The following is a 19868-nucleotide window of genomic DNA, read 5'->3' on the forward strand; positions in this document are numbered from 1 at the left end:
AAAGTCAATAGTAGAACAATTCTTTTTTCATTTGGTTGTGTTTGGTAAGGTGGAAAAAAAATTATTTTAATTTATTTTATTTATTTGGTCAAAATTATTGATAATATTTTCTTGAGAAAAATAACTTTTTGAAAATAAGGAAAATAATTTCGTTCGATTATAAAGTTTCACATTGATTATGTTTTTTTTTGTTTAACATACCTCATCTTCACTCAGCAAAATAACTCCATCACCACCTTTACTAGTGTTTTTAAAGATTATAAATAAGGGTAATGTTAAATGATTAGAAAATTTGTGGCCAGAAATTTTAAAAATAAAATATTTTTTTAATTTTAAGCTATTTTTTTTAATCATTTAGTTAAAAGGTATTAACGTTAAAATGATAAAAATATTTTAAAAGGTAAAATACCATTCTGATCAAAAAAAAATTTCTATATATAATTACTTTTAAGATAATACTTTTTGCTTACTTATCTAATATAAATAAAATAATAATAAGGAAAAATCTATTTAATTTTTTTTAAATACATATGTTCCAAAAAAATGAATTATCCTTGGTGACATCACACCCCATAGGCAAAAGGAAACAAAAAAAAAACATGATTTGAAAAAATAAATAATTAAAGCTTCTCATTATTACGTCCAAAAACGCAGAAGGATCGACAATTTTTGGTATGTTATAATTTGGTTTTCTTTGTTAAAGAATTTAATATTCATTACATAATTATTTGATATTATCAAATATTTAAAAAATTCTCAAGATTTCACCAATATCTTTTTGGACTACTATTGAATATTTCTTTATGAACTTTTACCAATTAATTAAGAAAGATAGGTTTACTCATCATAATATAGGTTCAAAGAACTAATCAGAACTCAAGACAATTTTTGGGTGTTGGGTATGAACAATTTCTTAAAATTGTTTTTTAATTTTTTCTTGTTTAATTAATCAAACTTTTAGATTCTAGGAAAATGACTTTACAGTAGAAATAAGAAAAATAAATTTCATAAGTGACGTTCTATATTAATTATATGTTCTTTATTCTCTAACAAAACTTCATTTTCCCTGCCCAATTTCAAAAATATTTTATCGAACGTCTGAAAATACGTAAGAAGTTCACCGAATGAATTTCTTAATAAAACATTTCTTCCATAAAAACAACAAACCCTAATGTAAACTAAGTAAAATATGTCAATTTTTAGAATCCTACACTACTGAAATATCAATATTTTCAGTTATCTCCTTCAGCTATTCAATCTTTATCATGTGCTTAAAAAATATCTAATTTATTTTTCTTTAAATTTTAATTTCTATCTCCAACGTAAAAGAATCGTATCGTATCAATATAATACAATAATATTTTATGTTTTACCTATTGAAGGTTTGAAAAAGGTGTACACGTTACATATTATTGATGGTGGTAATATTAATGTGAAAAAGCATTTTAAGGATTGTAGGCATTATAATTAATTTACTTTGAGGTCCAATCCAATATGGACATGTTCTTTTTTTGACACAAAAGCTTGTAATTCCATGTTAATGAGACACTGAGATCTAGAAATATTGAAATTGTCCATAAATATTACGACCTTTTAATAATAAAAAGAGATTATTGTTTTTATCATATCACCCTTTTTTCCACTTGATGTTGGCTATTGTGGTTACACAATTAAGTTAATTATCTTAAACCTAAAAGATTGATCTTATAATCAAAAAGAGATTCTCGTTGAGATTACGAATCAAACACAATTTTTTTACGCAATAAAGCATACGCATGGGCCATGCATAAAACAACATTTGATAAGAAAAACAGTAATAATAAAATATGTAACTTAAAAACTAATAGGATTGACTTATAATTCTGTCATATATATGAAAATTAGTCCTCAAGTTGGATAAGGTGAGTTATTCATTATTTGTGTTGGTAGGAGGTATATATATAGTAATTATCTGATAAAATAATTAAGATGTGCGTAGGCTGAATAATTAATAATGAACATTTGTCACTATAAAAATTGGTAGGGCACGACCATGGCATGCCTCTCAGACCAAATCATATATATCTATATAGATTGACTTCGTTATAATTGGATAAATATATAACTAATCTTCTGCTAGAAGTGGATATATCAACTTAATTAATGTAGTGTTGATAATTAGTAGATACTTAGTTCCAGTAGTTGGTGAGACTAATTATAAATATTCTTTCATGAAAAGGATTGAAAAGAAAGAAATAATTACAAGAGAGAAGAAGTTAGGTGAAAAAATAAATTGAAATGGTTGAATTTTATATTTTAAATGTACTTAATTATGAATTCGGCTTTTCTCTATTTTTCTTGTCTCTATTTCCTCAAAATTCTAATCTTGATTAGTAATATATGTCATAGATCAGATTTAATTAATCAAAATATATCCCTAACCCTGATTTAGATAATGAATATATTTGAATGGTTATAGGGTTACAGGTAACTGTGACATTAATTAGCTTTACTGTTGTTTTTTGACAAGACAAGAAATATTTTTTGTTCATATCTTTTATATGGTACACTTTATGTTTCTTCACATGTTTGGAGCAAAATTGTCCATATCAATATGGAATTTAATCTCATATATTTACTCATTTGATTTTTTTTCTTTTTTTAAAAAAATCACATAAATACACAACTTAAGATATTATAATCTCTAAAATTTCCTACCATTTTAAATATTGTAAAATCCCCTCTCGAATACATTTCCACATTTCCGTCTCGGGACATTCCTATCTCCTCTCAAATACATCCCTCACATCATGAATCACGTTCATAGTTATGTATCCGACAACAAGGGACACAACAAAAAAGTAGAGACTAATGTATCCAACAACAAAGGATTGTATACGATGCAACATAATCTAAAGTAAAATATTATTTGTAATGTATCGAACAACTAAAGAATGCATCTGAGAAAAAATGAAAAATTCAGGATTTTTGTAATCGGAGAATTCCAGGTTAGGATGTAATTAGCCTCGGATGTATGAGATTTATCTACTTTATACAACCAAAACAAAGAAGAGAAAAAGATAGATTTTGGGCTTTGAGCCTTTTCATTCAGGAGCCCATTCACTTATGGGTGTGTATGAGATATGGATCTTTATTATGGGCCTTGGGCCTTCAACCAGAAATCCAACTACTTTCAGAGTATTTTCTTTTAACTTTTAAACCCAAAATTTTCCAATCATATAGGAATTTATCATTTTAGTACATCATCTATCAATTTTTATCTGTTTTTTAAAGTTCATAATTGTTATATAGGATGTTAAAATATTAGTAATTTATATTAAAATTAACAACATTACTTTTTTAAAAACACTTATACACATTCAAATCTAGTCCATACTCCATAAACACATGTTTACTTGTGTAATCCAGCTTTAGTGCATGTAAAACCTCCGTCTACTAGCCGACAATTTTTTAATTAGAAATTTCAAGTTTCAAACGATAAAAATAGTATTGAGGATGGGACAACCTACTCGGTGCGCGATACCTGAATTAGTCAAGCAGAGATAGGCTTCAGATGCAGGAAATTATACCTAATAAATTGAAAATGTGTTGAACACAATAGTTCGTTTATTGAATAGTCTCTTGTATATATATTTTATTATATAAGTATTTTCTTGGGTTAGGTGAAGGTGTTTGCTAGGAATACATATAAGGTGATTGAATTTGTAACCAACTTAAATATTCATAACTTCAATAGTTTAATAATTTGTAATTACATAATCATATGCATGTCACTTATAGTACATAATTACTAAGTAAATTTCTTCGATAAAATTTTAATTGATAATCTGATAAAATTGATATTTAATTTCTTATCGTATATTAAAATTCACTCTATCTATTGTGGAATTTTTTTTTTTACAATGTCAATATATATAACTTAAATATGTTCTTTTTGTTATAAAATCAAGCTCATAAGAATATAATCATAAAGAGAAGAAGACAAGAGAGATATATAGAAGAAGGGAAATTTTCTTCTTATTCAAGTGTATATAAATCTCATATGTATATATTACAATAGTGAATGAACAACTCTATTTATAGAGTGAGAAATCACTCCAAAGGTTACCATATTAAGTATCATAATAAATAGATACATTCTTATCCAAAAAGGTTCATGTCACCTAGTGAATATGAATGGTTGTTCATGTACCAACCTTATGGACTATCCACTTAATTCAATGTATTTATAACACTCCCCCTTGGATGTCCATAGATAATGTGCCTCGTTAAAACCTTACTAGGAAAAACCACGTGGGAAAAAATTCTAGTGAAGGAAAAAGAGTACACATATCTTTTGATACGCACCATTTGTTGCCTCATTAAAAACCTTGTCAAGAAAACCCAGTGGGAAAAAACCTCGATCAAGGGAAAAAGAGTGCAACGCGTATTGTACTCCCCCTGATTAAAACATCACTTGATTTCTTGTGATGATGTCTCCAATCTTTGTATATTGTGGTTGGTATATTCTTTTTTTAAAGAAAAACCACACATTTCTTGAATATGGTGTGTCATTTATCTCAACCAGACGCGCTTTTGACTTGCTTCATAAAGGACTTTTATTTCTGCAGAGCAACATTTGCTTCATTGATCCCCAGGATATTATTGTGCCTCCACATGCAAACACATAGCGTGATTGAGATAGAACTTTATGCGGATCAGATAAATATTCTGCATCTGCGTAACCAATCAATTTTGTTTTGGATTCCTCGGAATAGAATAAGCCCATAACTATGGTCCTTTGAGGATATTCAATCATGTGTTCAACACCATTTCAATGTCCTTTATCGGGGAGAAACTGAATCTTGCCAGTAAATTTACTGCAAAACAAATATCTAGTCAAATATTGTTAGTAAGATGCACTAGTGCCCTGATTGCACCAAGATAGAGTTTCATCACCAAGAAACTCTTATCCTTCTTTTGAGATCAAACTGAATCATCATTTATGTCAAGTGATCTCATAATCATTGGGGTACTCAATGAATGTGATATATCCACATAAAATTGCATCAAAATTTTTCAGTGTATGTGCACCGTTAGACAAATATTTTATTTGTCAAATTAACAATCTGTAGGTCAAGACAAAATTTTGTCTTACCAAGACCTTTTCATAAAAATACAAGGACAATTAGGGTCATTCTTTTGTACCCTTTTTCTTCCTTGACTATTTCAATCCATATAAGAATTCTTGAAGCTTTATTGGATAAGTTTCTTTCAAACTCTTATATGCTTCAGACACCTCGATTGTTTCAAGGATTTTCATATAACCTTCATTGTCTAGCTAGACATTATAATTATTCATTTACATGCATTCAAGTTTTCATATGTTGCCAGATCAAAACAAACCTCATTTCATCCACCAAAGGAGAAAACATCTCCACTAATGTCAGGATTTTTGCGATAAACCTTTATGCCCCAAGACACAAATCGTATTTGATATCTTACGGTTATACTATCGCATAATAATTTATTTGTACCCCACTGACATTATACCTTGATTTATGGACTACCAGTCCAAAATGTCACTTTTCTAAGTGAAACAAAATATACTTGAATTGTGCATTTTACTTGGCCAACCATTTATCTGTTCACACTATATGACAGATTTGAATTCAAGATCCTCATCACAATTTATATCATTAAGCGCTACCTCATATCAAAGATACCGTCGACGGTTATTTGATATCGATTCCAACAAGACATAACTTATCGAGATCTCTTCATTTTTCATTATTTCAGGTACCTGAACCTTTTTCAAGATTTTATGAAGTGTTATGTCAATGTGCTCTTTTATAGCACTCGCCTCATTATCATGACCATATTGATCATTTGCTCCTTCCTTCTTTAAGGAATTTTATATTTGGAATCAATTGGTCTATTACGCTTTCGGCGTATCATAGACTCTGTCCTTCAAGGACTTCACATTGAAGCATTCACAGCTGAATTATATCATAGGGTCAGTGCATTCCTCTGGCAACTGATTTGCAACATTATGCAACTGAATTATCCCTTGAACTTTAAGTTCACATATTTATTTAAATTGCCTTCACATTTTGAAGGACTATTTGAAGAACTTATAGTGTTCTTCCTTTTATCATTACCACAATGATGACTATTATAATTATGTCCCTCCACGCCCTTATTCATATCATTAATCATTTGTCATCTTTTAGACTAACATTCACTGCTACCACATTCATATGATTGAATGGAGCAAGTTAACAGGCGGATTTCAGAGTTATCACATGTTGCTACCACATTCTTTTCAAGGAATGAAGCAAATTCAATATGATCAATTTCAAAACATTTTGTCAAAAATATATTATTTTTCTTAGTCATCATTTTATCATCGCTATGGTGCATTGGCTCAAACTCAATGTCTTACCCATATAAGGCGTGTTACGCCATAATTCTATGGTCTTGAACCCAATCACGGTGCATCAAAAATCTAATTGATGTCTTATCCTTTTGGTGCGATAGAACTTGAATCTATCGTCTTATCCTCAAATATTTTTCATTATGGTGCATCCGGACTTTAACCTGATGTCTTACCCTTTTGGTGCGATGAAACTTGAATCCATCGTCTTACCCTTAACCAACGGTATAATAAACCGAAGTACAACATGATTTATCCTTTGAGTCTTTCAAAACAATCAAAATAACATTCAAATTCATGCTATTAAAATCTTACACCTTTTTCTATTTAAGAAATTTTGTATAGCATGTCATATTCAACCAATAGTAGTATATGTCTTCGGTTCCTGATAATTGTTAGTGACTGAACACTATTTTATTCTAAATCATAAAATATTTTAGAAAATACATACCTGATTTTATGCATACAATACTTTGATCTTCATAACGAGATCAACCAAAATATGAGCTAAAGAAAAACAAGAACTCACTCTCAATTAGATAGAGACTCGTGCTGATAACGTGTTATAAAATCAAGCTCATAAGAATATAATCATAAAGAGAAGAAGACAAGAGAGATATATAGAAGAAGGGAAATTTTCTTCTTATTCAAGTGTATATAAATCTCATATGTATATATTACAATAGTGAATGAACAACCCTATTTATAGAGTGAGAAATCACTCCAAAGGTTACCATATTAAGTATCATAATAAATAGATACATTCTTATCCAAAAAGGTTCATGTCACCTAGTGAATATGAATGGTTGTTCATGTACCAACCTTATGGACTATCCACTTAATTCAATGTATTTATAACACTTTTTATTATCTATTGTAGAAGAAAAATTCAACCTAATAATGCTCTCCCCTATATTCTTTATTCTTTAAAAGCGAAAAGATAACTATTTTTTTAGTTTAGGAGCACATGATAATTAATTGTTTTTGAAAAAATCATTGCTCAATGGCATGAAGACACAACAAAGGATTAGGTAAGATCTCGAATATGCTTTAGAAGTCCTAATATTAATTAAAGTCAGTGTTTTTGTTATTAATTAGCACTAATGACAATCATATCCTACTCCATTCACTTAACCTTAGTTTAAGGATATTATTATGATAACTAGCATAATGAAAGTAGAGTTTGCATGGAAACCTGTCAATATGAAATTTGTTTATTTTGCATGGCCAAAAGTGCAAATTTGCTCATCGTTTTATTATTTTAATGACATATTCTTTTATTAGATAAGCTACCTTTTCATTGTGATGTAAATAAAGAATAAAATAAGTATATGATAGCAATAAAGAAAAATATATCATCCATACTTGCTGGAACTATCACCTGTCTTTACTTTCTGAAACATTTTATAGCCCAAGCAATTAGCAAATTCACAAATTCATATATCGTTCGACAATTAGTTTATCAATATATTACAGGAAAAATTATATATAATGACAAATTATTAAATCAAATAATTATTATAATTACTTTTTGATTTAATTATGTTCCGTAGCAAATTATTTGTCAATAATCTCTCTCCCTCAAAATCTCGCTCGCTCCCTCTCACTTTTATACAAATACAAGTGTATAAAATTTATTTCTATTTGTATAAAGCGAGAGAAAATTTTATAAATACATAATTTATCCCCTCTCCCAGACCTCGCTCACCACTCTCCCTAATCTCGCTCGCCACCCTCGTCTCTCTCGCTTATACAAATAAAAACGAAATGTATAAATTGTGTTTCTGTTTGTATAAATCGTCAGAATATTATATATACACATGCAAATACATATATTTTCGTCCTATACACTTGTAATTATACGATAAAAATACTCACCTGCCCAGTTTCTTTTACCTTTCTCTCTTTCTCGTTTTATACAAATTCAAATTGTATATAATTTCTCTCTTTCTCGTTTTATACAATTCGATTCAATTGTATATTCTCTGCCCAAGTCTCTTTTGTCTTTCTCTCTTTCTCTCTTTCTACAAATTCAAATTGTATATAATCATTCTATACACTTATAATTATACAATTCGTTTTATACAATTCTCTGCCCAAGTCTCTTTCATTTTCTCGTTTTGTACAATTCGCGTCAATTATATATGTATAGCGAATTATACATTTACATGTTTGCTATCGAGTGTAATTATGCAAACTTTGCTATAACATACAAATATAAATTTTATATTTGCTATATGTGAAAGTTGCCCTATATTATATGCATATTTTGTATAAATTATATACAAGTTATACATTTTATAAATATTTTATAAATTAATTGGTCAAAGTATTTAGAACTGCAATTATCCTATTATACAAATTGTTTCATGTCTATATTTACTACATTAGAAGTGATCGTTAACAACAATTAAGTAGCAATAACAGTTGTCACTAAATATGTATTTTTTGAGACAATTAACATTCTTTATAAATGTCCTCAAAGTCTATAACTAATGACCGTAAAGGCTTTAGCATACTTTGTTACAAAACTACCCTCCATCCATCTATTGCCTTCATAATACTTTCCCATCAACCTATTGACTCCAAAATATCCTTGTCATTCACCTTTGGGTTCAAAATTAACCACTTATTTAACGATTTGAAATTTAAACTATTTAAATATTTTCTAATACGTGACGCTCAACTATTTTTTATAATTTAACTTATTAATATAATTTGTAAATCAATCTACTAACCACCCATTACTAATTAAACCTCATCCAATTAATAATTGCGCCCCATTACGAATGCAACAACAGGAAAGCTACTGCCAATGGGTGTTTCTAAAAATTCGAGGCAAAAATATTTATAGAAGTAAATTATCATACATTCAAGTACTCAATTAAAACATATTAAGTATAATTCAAGTGTCTAAATAAAAATTACCAATAAACTTAAAAGTTTGACAATGTTCATTTTAATTATTCATTCGTCTCAATTATGTGATGTTACTTAATAGATAATTTTTTTTTAAAAAAAATACTATATTAAAGTCTTAATAGTTAAAACAAATAATAAATATTTATAAAATTATATTTAAAAAGTGCATGAATTAATTCGGGATGTACACCTTCTTTACTTTTAAGTTTGAAAGAGAATCCTATTGAAAGTTTCCTCCTAAATAAGCGGCTCAACTTAAATTTAATTGGACTTCAATTCGGACTTGAATAATTTTGGATGTCATTTTTAGAAATCTGTAATTTCGTCGTGCTTCAGTAGTGTTTAGGATAATTTTGGTATTAGAATTTATTTATTATAATTAGTAATGGGTGGGTAGTGGGTTGGTTTAGAAATGATATTAATAAATTAAATATTATCCAATAGTGGAGCGCCAAGTATTTTAAAAAAATATTTAAATAACTTAAAATTTAAAACCGTTAACGTCAATTTTGAACTCAAAGGTGGATGTCAAGGGTATTTTGGAGCCAATAGGTGATGTAGAAGGGCATTTTGGAGCCAATAGGTGATATAGAAGGGCATTTTGAATCCATAGATGAATAGAGTATAATTTTTTACCATTTTTAATACTTCAAAATATTTTAGGTCCTTTTCTGTACATTTATTGTTGCTAAAATCTATTTTTATCTTAGTGAATCTCTTTCTAATATTAGTAATTCAGCAGAAATAGTCACCATACATACAGACATACACATCGCTAAAACGTGAGCGACAAACAACTTCCTTATCATATACTATAACAAAAATCTTTTATAACTCTAGATTTCATATCACAAACTTTTTGATGATAAATTATCGATAAATTTCATAGTTAGTTAATGATGTTATTTATTTTTGTAGCACATATAGTTTTGTCAGCACTGTTAATTGGGACGAGAAGTATTCGTCAAATACATTCAGACTATAAGTGGACAAGTTTAAAATCTTGATTAACTTGCTCATAAGAAGACAAGAAACTTTATAAGTATCTAGTTGGGCATTAATAGTGATTGTACGGGTTCATGCAATATCTTTGAATTATTAGCAACTTCAAAATCATTTTCATAAAAGTTTCAAAGTTAAAAGACATATGGTACAACCCTACAAAGGGTCCTATTATGCTTTTTCGATCTTCGAAAACCCACTTAATTACAGTTTATTACTAATCTTTAAGAAAATTCTCATTTAATTCACATTTTTTTTATAGTGTATTGTCAACCTTCATGATTCAAAATTGAAATTTCAGGATATTATTATGGAGTTTCACATTAGAATCAAAAAGTGGCCGGTAAATAATAGGAAAAGGGTTCGAAATATATATGAATTTTGACAGAAATTATTGTAACAATTTTAAACTTTGGGATCAACATGAACATCATAAATATTGTATCATTATAAATAGAAACTTGTATGTCCAGTTGGAGACATATATACACACTTATTAAAGATATATAAGTATCAACATGAACATCATAAATATTGTATCATTATAAATAGAAACTTGTATGTCCAGTTGGAGACATATATACACACTTATTAAATAGTACATGGAGCTAATAGGTCTTGTCCAAAGTTTGAGATTGTTACAACAAATTCAGTCAAAAATTGAATATATCTCCGACCTTTTTTCCTAAATAGTATAAGGTATCAAGTATCAAATAGACGGTGTTAAACACGTCAAAATAAAACGGAATCAATAAATGGATGGGTCTTGACCTTGACATAGCGGTGGGAAAGTTTAGATAATGTATTATTGTTTTGGACTTAATAACACTATAAGAAAACTGTGAATTACATGGATTTTTCATAGGAATTAGTATGAAATTTTCGCAAAAAACTTATATTCATGCAAATTTTTATACCAATTCCCAGGAAAATTCCCATGTAATTCACAGTTTTCTTATAGTGTAATCTTGCTGTTAATTTCACAAACTTGTCACAAAAAACATTTTAATTAAGGCCCACAACGATTAATGAAACAATAATAATAATATGACATTATCATCAAAATGGGACCCAAAACAAGACTAATCTCCAACCACTTTTGTTGGATTAAGGAGATTAATGGGAACTAATCTTCCACTCTTTTTTCTTTAAAAAGTGAGATTAAATTAATTCTTAATTAACTTAACCATCTAATATCTACAAGTGCATGCAGCACCAAATACTAATGCTGATAGTAATTGTTAATTAATGCTTCGAGAAAATGCACCATGAACCACATCGTTATAACTAATAATTAATCTAATCACTACTTGTTACTTTTCCTTTTCAAATTAATTTTCCTTTTTAAAGTACCATCCCTTTCCCTTTTTTTCCCCCTTGATGTGATAAGAAAACAATTTTCAAAAGGCTTTTGTCTCTATATCAACTTCAATTTCTAAATATAATAAATGAATTGACAATAGAAGAAACCATAAGAGTTTTTTTTGGCGGTGGTATATTGGAACAATTAATCTAAGAGCAAAGTTCAACGTATATAATATATTGTTTGGTTGGTCTATGTAAGAAAATGAATCGTGATATAACAAATGTATGTATGTATATTTTGCGATAATAAATTGTGTATTGTTTTATAATATGATAATAATAAGCAACATCTTTAACATTAATCGTAACATAATAATCTTTTAAATTGAATCCCCACCATAACATATTAGTACACCAAAAAGGACATTGCTAGCCTCATGATTTACGTGTGGTACTTAGTTTTCTAGTATTTCTCTAGCAAATTATTTGGTAGTTTTAGATCTCTACCATACCTTATGTAATGATAATGATGTCGAATATTCTTAAATCGATCAAATAAATATATATATGTAAGTCAACAATATATTGACTTATGTCTTTATATGAATTAACTTCATCGATGATACCGACTTAACTTGGGAATTGAGAAACGCATTCTATCCTTATCTTCCCCCTTCATTCTATTTTTTAAAAAAAATTGATTTTTATATATATATGAAATGTGTCGTGTGTTTTATTAGATTGATAAAAGTATCTAATATGAGTAATTTTGTATAGCCCTAATATTTCCTTTCTTTACTTTGTAGACGATTCATCTAGTACTACAGGAAAATTATGTATTACATAGGGATTTATTTTGAAATTAGTATGAAAATATGTGAATTTTCATACTAATTCCTAGAGAAATCTCATGTAATTCATAGTGTTTTTATAGTGTAGATCTCTAATGCACTAATTAAATGTACTGATAATTAATTAGTATCGATATTTATTAAAAAAGATAATTTCAAATTTGTTCTTTAAATATATACAAAATAAATTATTTGTTAATTTCGCGATAAATATAGAATATAAATAAGTATGTGGTGTGTTTGCGGAAATACGATGCCACGCATTGCAGTCGCTACCGACAATTAATAACTCCATCTGATTGGGTAATCCATTTGAATAATAGAAGCGGTTGGGCCCCGCCAAAAGAAAGCCTAAAAAATTGCAATGGTGTCTTGCGGGTCCCACCTCAACTTTCATCAGTCTATTAGTGGGACCCACCTTGTCTAAGATAACGCTGTTGCAAGTTGACGCGTGCACAGTACCACGTTCTTTTAGGGCCCCTTAACGTCGAATAAAATAAGGAGTAATTATTTCAATATTTTAAGAAATAAATATTATAATAATATAAAATTATGAAAAAAATGTTTAATATACTCTTTAATTTTATTATTTAAGCTGATATATCACTTTTTATTGAAGCGTCTCGTAGATATCCTTTTATATATATATATATATATATATATATATATATGTTACTTCTAGCAAAATTCAAGGTAAATTCTAATCTTCTTTATATAATTTTTTTTGACTTCTTTGATTATCATTATTTGAGTTTTTTTATTTTTTATTATTTCATTCTTTAGTGTAGAAAAATTTTAAACTATTTTTTTCGACTATAATATAATTTTGTTTTTGTATTTGTAGAAATAAAATAAATTATGGGGTATTTGTAATAAATTTTACAAGAAAATTAGTAAAACATAAATAAATTTGACCATCAAAATAATAATTTTAAATTAATCATTGAAACAAAAAAAGTAAAAAATAATATGTGTGAGGAGGATCAAATATAATACTCCATATGGATTATGTTTTTCAACAAAAATAATTCAAATTAATTTTTCACTTCCTTAGACGAAAAGGTTATATATTAGTCATTTGTATAACAATATATATATATATATATATATATATATATATATAACTTTTATAACAAATGATATATCAACTCTAAAGGCTAACGTTGAGGGATTTATCTGAGCATTTTACCTAAAATTGTTTTTATAGTAATCTATGTTTGATGTTAAAACTATAAAATTTCGACTATTAGCTAGTCCTCTTGCATGAATACTATTTTCAACCTTTGATTAGCTACAAAATCGATATACATATATATGTTGTGTGTGTTTTCACCTTATAGAAAAAGTCAAATAATGGCCTTCCCATATCATATTAACAATTTATTTATAGTTGAAGGAAAATAAAATAATCTCTATTAAATAAGGCTTGTTCTATTAGACTTGGAAAATTGTACATTCGAAGAAGGGGGAGGGGTGGGGGAGGGGGGAGGGGATCAAGGTTATATTATGAAATGAATAATAATTAACCGTATTGTTGCGGGATTATTATATCCCAAAGTCCTTTAAAGATCGATAATGAATAAAGTTAACTCAAGAGAGAGATATAGTTATTTAATTTCAAGCTAGTTCTTATCAATTTCATTTCAGTATATTGAATGTTAGATCTAATTCAATAAAATTAGAAAATGAAAGATTAAACACAAAACATGTGATGTAAGCTATTCTTTAGACATGAATATTAAATACATTACGATATTTTTTTGTTGAATAAGCATCAATTTATAAACTCACATATCCATAAAGTTATATGTAAATTCATATCCCTTGTCATGGATACATGTGGGAACTAGGCTGCTAAAAAGTGCCTCCATTGAATTGATTGCAAAAGGGGCCACTTTTTTTTCCACATAATTTCAATTATTTGCTAGTGTTAGTTGTGTCGTCCATATAACACATAGTCTCGTTATATTTTTTGGTGGTATATATAACCAGTACTTCCATAATAACTTTATTTACTTTGTTTTCTGGGAATTGTCCATTAACTATATAACGCCATCAAACTGTAGTATCAATAATTTACAATTTAGTAGTATAAGTCCCCCCTTTCTAATTGTTGAAAAATAATTTTTGGTGAAATAAGAAGACAAAGGATAAAACAAAAGAAAGAAAGAAATGGACAAAAATGTCAATAATTTTGGTTTTCGAAAAGAAGGGCTCATCATCTTGATGTTTATCGATTATTTTTTTAAATATCAAAATCCACAGTATCCGCATGTAGGATAAACAAAGTAGAAACTTACTTATTGGATGAAAATGTAAACTGTATTGGACAAGTTTCATATGGTGAACTGATAGCCGAGTGTATATAAGAGAATATTAAGAAAACTATGTTTACTAGGGAAATTTTTTCTGAAAACAATTATAGTTGTGATTAATTAATAAAATACAACACCTTTATATATTTGTTTTAGGTCATTAGTCGGCTCCCTTATATGAAGACTTTGAAATTTTTCTTTAGCAAATTATTCACCATATTCTACTGACTATTGTTAGGTGATTATGAAATTCGAATTGTCAATCTTTATTTGTACTGGTATTATATTAATTTTTTTTTAATCCTTTATCTATTTTTTTGTTTTTTTTTTGTTTTTAAAGAGTTTTTATTTATTCTTGTTAGGATTTCAATACTACATAGTACACATCAATGGATGGTTACACGAATCCAGATTGTCAATTTCAACCTTTTACATCCCTAGCGAATAACGTTACAATCTCTTAATTTTCATATATTAATTGAGCTCATCTGATTTCATTTTTTGTGACACGCTTTTATTTTTATAATATTAAAAAAAAAACCTTGCTATACTCAAAATAATACTAATATAATTTTGAACTTATTATCTTTCCTTTAATGAGAAAATTTAGTCATGCATTATAATTAATTTTAATATACATATTTATATAAAAAAAGTGTTTCTGATCAAATTCTGTCGTATAAATTTAAACTAAAGAGGTAAATATAATGAATTAAGGATAGGAAGCATCACTAACAAGGGTTTAGAATAACGACTTTCAAAAGAAATGAAAGAAATATAGAAAAATTCTCTATGAAAGTGACTTTCATTTGAATTAATCGAATTTCAATTCAGATATCGAACAATCGGATATGTATTAGAAAAAAAAAGGGGAAGTTACGTGACTAACAATGCTAACCCCTCTAGGTGGGGCTCTCTTTGTTTTTAATCACTTGACTTTAGGGTATGTGTTTTATGGACCACTTATCACTTATGCCATCATTTCTTTGACCATTATTATATGTAGAGATGATATTTGCTTTGAGAACATCGCATGGTACTATGACACGCATTATCACTACTTTTGTGGGTTGCAACATCAAATCCTTTAACCTTTCTATCACTTGTATATACTCCATTGGTCACCATTTTATCTAATTATAATTATTATAATCTTTGTAGCAAAATTCAAAATTTTTAATAGGAACTCTTGAAATTAGTGAACAAATACTCAAGACTTATCATATAAAAATTCAATATCAACTCTTGAGATTAGTGAATAAAAAACTCGAGTTTTAATTGACTAAGAGGGTGTTTGGCCTAGTTTATAAGCTAAATTGACTTATAAGTACTTTTTTAAAAGTTTAAGGTATTTACAAGTTAAAATCAGCCAAAGTTGTAAGTTGGTCATTTCTAATATATATAATTTTTATGTTTATACACATTTTTTATTATTTTATTCTTAATATTTTAAAACCAAAATATTATTTACTTATTAACATCATATCTTCACTATTTTTTGTCTAAACACATAATTATATAGTTATAAAATCAATTCCCAACATTTAAAATTTATCAACTATTTACTGTCATTGACCCAATCTAGCTCTAAGAACTCGAACCCCTATTTTTACTTATTCTATTTCATCAGGATTTTTTCTTTTTTTTTTAACGGTGTTTTTAGAGTTGTAAAATTTAAAAAATGAAATCATTAATGGGAATTAATCCTTATCTCTCTTAACTAACAAAATTATTCATTTTTTTTTTGTTTAGATGAAACTGTTAATCAAACAACACCAAAGAAAAGAGAATGAAATTAAAAGCCTCACAAATACATATTGGATGAGTTTTTAAAAAAATTGAAACCTTTTTTTTTAAATTCAAATTACAAAAGACTTCTATAGATATTATTATTAAGTATCATCCTACTAATTTGAAATTAGAATACTAAATTTGACCAAAAACATCCATTTTGAAATTTCAAAATTGTAATAATTTTTTGCTGTATAATATAACTATTAATGAACCAAACCTGTACAGGCTACAACTACCATTGAAATTAATACAACATACTGACTTTTCCATATTTTTCTGCTTCAATTAACGAGCAATGAATACTAAAGTCCAGTCTAAAAGAACTAATTTGACCAAAAAAGTTGGGAAAAAAATACTGACGCTAACAATAATGCAATAAGAATTAAATTGAACAACTACCTTTATTTTGGACATAATTATTTACTGAGTTATATATATAACAATAGATCACAAGGTTGATGGTGATTTAAAGTGACGTGGTACATTTGGCATCACAAAATACTGAATTGTATTTTAAAAAACCTATATTTTTTTTCTGCACGTCCATATATTCCATCTCATTATAGCAAAATATATATTTTTTTTATTATCAATTATAGGTACTCGCCGTATCGATGGAAAAAGATAGTGATTTATTGGATCTTAAACATTGTTAGTTGATTTTTCACGTGATTATTCAATTATTATGCGAGAAAGTCATGACAAATTAAAATCAGAAAGAAAGGTAAAAATTAGTTATATCTGAAAAATTAATCTTGTATTTTTTTATACTTTGAAATATAGGACAGTAATTATATTCTAGGAGTAAGGCGCATGTATATAATTTATATAAAGTAAGAAGAAATAGATTAGAAAAGGACTACTTTATGTTAATTTATATCAAGTAAAAAAAAAAGATTAGAAAAGGACTTTATGTTTACATCTGATTCTTCCAATAAAGTTGTGAACTAGGTAAAAATTGAGTGTGGGATGTGATATTTTGGAATATTTTAACCTTGTCTTTTTCTCTAAATTGATTAATGGTCCATGCAAATTGTCACGTTTCTATGTCCTTGTACGATAGCAACAATCTTTTTATATGTCAGTGGAAAATTAAGTTATTATTAGGAATAGAATATATATCTGATATATAATCATTCTCCATCAGAGATTCAAGAATATGTTATCTGCAGCATTATTCTTTTTTCAATTTTTATGTTTGAAGGGAGCCTTAAAAGAAATGGTAATATTTTGTGTGATTTTTAGGTTATGAAACCAGTCATTCAATTTTGTATTCCGATAATTATTTATAGGAAAGAGTCTGACAAACTCCTCAATTTTATTATTTAGAATTGATATATCCAACGTTATGAAAGTGACTCATATATATCTCTAGTTTTATACAAATGACTCACATTTATAACAAGAGTATATCAATCATACCCCTTAAACTGTGGACTTTCTCCGGACCTTATTAACATAAATATTTTATTTACCGCACTATCTTATATATATGAAATGACAAATTTGTCCTTGATCGTCCCCGACTTAGATCTTCTATCTATCGTATAATAGAAATATATAGTACTAATTTGCATCCGTGTTTGCATGTATATCTAGTGTCAATCAATAATTATATATTATAGTAGGTCAAACTTTAACTTGATGCTATAAAAAATTAAATATGTCGTCAAGGTAAAAAAGTTAAATTTCTTATTCAAAAGATAAAACCTTTAATTCTGTACGAACTTTGGTACATGATGGATGGCCTCCTTTAGATTTTTTCCTTTACAGGCTTTCAAGAATTTATATCAAAGGTGTTGGATTAATGAAAAGTTGACCTTATCCTGTACATGACAAAATCCTATTTACGTACTTTATGTCATATATGGAATTAAACTCATAGACTATACATCAACCTGACTTACACCAGGGTTGTTTTCAAATTTCAATTGAAAAAAACTAGTAAAACAAATCTCAAAAAGTCTCTTACCAATAAAATATAGGATAAAATCGCATATAATATATAGTTTCTTATGGTCGGTCCGATATATCCTTCCTCAAGCCCGTGCATAAAGAGAGAGCAATAATGCACCGAGTATATACCACACTCTACATGAACATATAAACTTTAACAAAAGTAGCTAGATAAAGGAATTAAAAAAACTTAACCTTTATGGTAGTAGTTGGTTCTTTCAAAATTTGATGTTGTATTTTCTCCGTTTCCTTTTGATTGTCATGTTTTGTTTTACGAAAATTCTTAAAGTTGAATTAGATTACATTAATTTAACATTTTAAATTAAATATATACATATTCAAAAAATTGTACGAAAAATATTATAAATTACAATATTCACATTATAATATGATGAAAAAATTATTAAAATATTAATAAAAATGATTATCGTTTAATTATAAAATAAAGAAATCATAACAAGTAAAATAAAAGGACGGAGGAAGTACTAATGCTAAACTGGAAAATAAAGGCATTGTTTAAATTGATTGGATATCGTACGTTTCAAAATGTCAAGCCACGAAGTTAGGCATTGAATTAATTTATTTTTTGTAAAGTTGGATATGTATAGCTACGTATTTATTGGATCACTTAGCACAAAAAAGTCATAAATTTACTACTTGTAGGACTAATTAGTAAGTCATTTGGATCAATACAATGGTAGGACTAATTCACTCTTCGTCATAGATTTCATATTTGAACATCGTATAAAGAAAAAATATTGGTGAGAGAGCATATATTAAATATAGTCAAAATTTCAATATAGATTTCAAACACCATATAAAAAATCGAAAAAATTAGTCATTTGAATTAGTGTACTGTCTACTCCGCCTATAAATTGGGAGAAATAATTCCCTTTGATTAAATCATTATACTCTCTGCCGCCACTTGGGACCATCCATTCACATGTTACTTTCATTAGGATCCAACTAAATAACTTAACTTTTTGTACAAAATAAAACTCAAATTGAACTATATTCTTATTAAAAATGAAAATAAAATAAAAATCCTTTTTTTGTTGATGAGGACCATCAGCATTTTTATCATAACAAGTCACAACACATGTACATTTTTATTTGTCTCAGAGGGTCATGTACGCCTAGCACCCCGGACAAATTTATGGGAAAAAATTGAGGGACGTTTATTTGTGATTTTTTAAAAATATTTTCTAAAATGTGTATAACATTATCTTTTGATGACTAAGCGGTGCACTTGGCTGAAGGTCTAACTAGAGGACTAGGGATTAATTTTCACAGAATACTCTTAAGTGA

This window comes from Solanum lycopersicum, chromosome 6 (genome assembly GCF_036512215.1).
Source record: "Solanum lycopersicum chromosome 6, SLM_r2.1".
Taxonomy (NCBI): Eukaryota; Viridiplantae; Streptophyta; class Magnoliopsida; order Solanales; family Solanaceae; genus Solanum; species Solanum lycopersicum.